At 42.7% G+C, this 4,208-nt stretch overlaps 1 long non-coding RNA gene across 1 annotated transcript in view; it reads right to left on the reverse strand.

The window, feature by feature from the left end:
• Window positions 1-2,892, reverse strand: part of LOC107183545 — a 33,561-nt gene extending 30,669 nt beyond the window's left edge. The window contains exon 1 of the long non-coding RNA XR_001514335.1: window positions 2,755-2,892. This is a non-coding gene — a long non-coding RNA (uncharacterized LOC107183545). The remainder of the gene's footprint in view (window positions 1-2,754) is intronic.
• Between the last annotated feature and the right edge of the window lie 1,316 nt (window positions 2,893-4,208).

The following is a 4,208-nucleotide window of genomic DNA, read 5'->3' on the forward strand; positions in this document are numbered from 1 at the left end:
GGACTGAAGATATAAAGGAGAAGAGAAAGAATGCAAAAAGGAGAACTTTGTGGGAAAACTAAGATAGGATTTATAAACAGAGAGATGTGGCTAATGGAGACTTCTTTATCACAGGTTAAAAGGGAGGAAAAAATAAAAATAAAATGTTCTTTCCCCTTTCTCCATCTGACATGTTCTCACTCATCCTTCAAGCTTACCTCAGACATAATCTCTCTGCTGAAACTTTCTTTGACCTTTCCCCATAGAATTAATTTTTTCTTTATTGACATTCCCTTAGCATTTTAACAATACTTTTGTTTTAGCATTTATAACTTCATATAATAGCTATTTGCTTACACATCTGCCTTCTCCATCAGGAGATAATGGATGTGACATTAATTTTTGTACTTCTGCCACCTAGAATTGATGATGAAAAAATTAATAGTGAGTTTAAGCAGGTGTATATTGTAGGGCCTCAAGAATTTCTCTAGTCTGAAATTAATCTTTACATTTCATGGTTTCAGAATCAGCCAGTGTCTGATTGGGTGGAATAGAGTTTCTGAATCTGGAATTGGACTCCTAAGTCAGTCATTTGGTTTATAATTTGTGTAGAAAAAATGGATCTGGTGTAGCCAGTGTGGACTGAGTCACTAGACCAACAGTTCCATTACTAAATAGAATTGGGAACAGGCTGCAGATACACCCACTGGATCGGTGATTCTGTGGTGCTGACTCAGCTGCAAGTGTGTTAGAGAAGATTTATCCTGGAAGCTGAGTCTGGCATCACAAGTCACAGCTACTTCTATTCTCCATCCAAGCAAACATCCAATAATTAAGACAAGGTAGCTAAACAGAGCATGGGGCTCAGAAATCCGTGGTGGGTTGGGTGTAGAACTCCAAGAAAACAGGATATGATGCCAAGAGCCTAGCAATAAAGAACAGTTTAGTTTCCTGTCCCTGGAAGGACTTTATTTCCTGGTAGAGGTCATGTATTGATCCTAATACTCACACACTAGGCTGGGGTAGTGCAAGCAGCCCCCCCCCCTGCTTAAATACCTACCTGGTGCCAGGCACAAAGGAAAAAGCCGAAGCATGAGAATTGGAGCACAGGGGAGTGGAGCTGGGACTGGGGAATAAAAGAAGAGTCAGGCTCAAGACTGGGGCTCACATATGATCAGAATTTTAGCTATAGGGAAGTTGATGCTGAAATCCAAGTCTACAGCTGGAGCTATCACAAGGACTGGGGTTAGCCATGAGAGTGAGAATGGCAGGTTTCCGCAGATATTAGAAGGAGGGCTGCTGGACTAGAGGTTGGGCAGGCCTGCCAGGAACAGTTCATTTCTGCTGTAAATCCAACTTGTCTTATGACTTTGGGTACATCTCCCTACTTCCAAGGTTTGCATTTTCTCATAAGCAGAATTTTTTAAAAGTCAACACTGGCAAAGCATTTAGTAGGTGGTCTTAGAATGTTCTAAGACTTAAGTGTTTTCTATAACAATCCTTGCACCAGTCCTCTGAGGTAATACTGTGAGAGTGAAACTGGGGAACAGAGAGGTTAAGTGACTTGTGTGGGTAGCAAATCTGGCATTTGAAGCTAGGCAGTTAATTCCAGAATATGTGTACACACACACACACACACACACACACACAAATCTTAATCACTGTGCTGTATTGCTTGCTAAGTGTGTGTCAGGAATGAGAGGGTGGGAAAGAGCAAAATTACCATCATCACTTCACAGAATGTCATGACATTTGAGAAACATCTGCCAAGACCAGACTGACCCACTTTCTTTGGCCATTGACTCTCCTCCAGGTTAGAGAAAGAGCTGGCTAGAAATAAGATCTGATGACTGTGGCCAGAGGCTCTGGCTTCTGTTGTCAGAAATACAGGTGACCTCAAATAAGGCATGGACACAGTGACTAAGTCTTCAACAGGGAAATGCAGGGCTCCTCCTGCCTGAATATTTCTCTGGGTGGATCACTAATGGTGCTATCTGAACACCCTATAGCACAGGTGACACCCTTGGTGGCTAAAAGTTCCACATTGTACTGGACCAGAAGTCAGTGGTTATAGGGCCCATCCTTTGAGAGGCAGTGGTTGGTGGAGAGTCAGTTCTATGACTTTTCAGAGGAGGCAGCAGGTGCCCAGAGTACATGAAGACCTGAGCCAAGTGTACCAGACTTCTTGGTGCCCACACTTATCTTCTTACCATCTCACAGCATGTAGGCCCAACTTACAACTGCCAGCACCTGCATCCTTTTCCCTGTGTACCATTCCCTCCAAGCCCTACTCTGCCTACCTGTATAATAGGCCCAGAATGATGGGGAGTAAATGCCCCAGGAAGTAGTCCTCAACTGGGGACCTAGTGAGGAACTTCCTCACCCTTCAGACATCCCCAATAGGAGTAGCTTCTGTTGCTCCAACTGTTAATTTTCTTGATAACAACCCTTGCAGGGGGAGCTGTTCACATTCTCCTATACTGTCCGGGCTTCCTTGTACCTTCTAAATAGTCAACTTCCACTCAATTAATTGTCTCAGAGTCTGCTTCTGGGGAACACAAATGAAGATACCAGAAGGAACTCTTATTGGCAAATTATATCCTGAAAAACATTCTTCACTATATAATCTCTTGATTCTGGGAGGGAAGCATATTTCAACCTCCAAAGATAGGTATGCTGTAGAAGCAAGACAAGCTCAGAGAAGCCTCATAAGAGGCTTTTAAAACCTAAGTGAAGGCAGGCCTAAGACACTGAATTTATGAATACCTCCAGTACCTCCCAGGCAAAGGTGACCCTGTCTCTTTTACATGAGGGTTCTTCTTGATGCTTCAGTCTTCTCTTGCCACATCCAAATGGAAATTACTTTTCTGCTCCAGTTAGCAACAGTTTCTGCTTTCCAGGTGAATAAACATAATTCTCTGTGGGAGTAAAAGAAGTATCCAAGTCAATTCCCCCAGTTGGTGCATGGTGCCCTCATATTTACCCAGGGCACCCTCTCCTAGCAAGACAGCTCCACACCCTTTGGTTGAATAAAGCCCTCAATCTGCCAATAGCAGGAGTCCAACCACTATTCTCACCTCTGCAGGGCCCAGGTGCAGTTCTTACCCAGGAAAGCTTCCTTGTTTCTACCGCAAATGAAGTTTTGTGCTTTCCCCTCATCTCTTCAGCAACCATGCTTGTGTGTGTGTTTGATTTCCAGTGTCAGTGCACGCAAGGACTCTAGTTTTACCTATGTTCTAACACTCCGAATTGGCTATTATTCATATTTGTTATATAGTCTTCATCTTTTAAAATAAATAATACACCTGAAGCTAGTATAATATTTTATGCCAACTATACTTTAATAAAAAAGCATTAAAAAGAAGAAAAATAAAACATAATAGATAGATAAGGTCCCATTCTCTTTCTTACCTCTCAATGAAGATCAGGAGCTTATCACATATTATTCAAGTGTATTTTTTACACCTACACTGTATGCTCTCAGTTCTTCATCCAGACCTTTCAGATTTTTTCCTGTTCTGTGTTCCCCTTCCCACTTCTGTGCGCTTCTGCTTCTAACGGTCCACAATGAAGACTCTTTGGAAATTACTCATGGGTTCCCGGAATCACTTTGCCTGCAGTCAGAGTCAGGCGTGCAGAACATTTGTATCCTCCAAGGGACCCTTTAGTCAATGACTGTGTGAGAGAATGAAAGTTCAGAGCTTCCCTTATGAACCAGATGAGGCTGCTGGAACTTGGCCTGAAATCACCCTTGCTTGCTTCTGTCCATCCTTTATCCTGCTCCCCTCCTCCCTCATTGGCTTCTTATAGGTGGGTGAGGGGTGGTGCTTCCTTAAAAAATCACTACAGAACTCTGAGAGCCCAAGGACTTGAAATGATCTTGGTTCACATGTATGCATCTGTTCCTGCAGAGGAGGGACATTCTTTCTAAGGTAGATGCTTAGTACAATTGTAGGCTCCCAGGGTACACAGTTTCCACTTTACCAGGTGCCCTCAAATGTGCTTGTACTAATCCACAGCTCCACTAACATTGACTGAGAGTCCCTGTTTCCCCACATTCTTGAAAACCTATATCATTGTCAGACTTAAAGTTTTGCCAATCTGGTGGCTGAAAAGTGGTACACCATTATTTTACTTTGACATCTTGACATATGTTTGTTGCCCTTTCAGTTTACTTCTTCTGTGAATAACCTGCTTCTATCATTCTTCTGTTGTGTTGTTTTCCTTTT

Source organism: Myotis davidii, unplaced genomic scaffold, assembly GCF_000327345.1.
Source record: "Myotis davidii unplaced genomic scaffold, ASM32734v1 scaffold960, whole genome shotgun sequence".
Lineage (NCBI taxonomy): Eukaryota > Metazoa > Chordata > Mammalia > Chiroptera > Vespertilionidae > Myotis > Myotis davidii.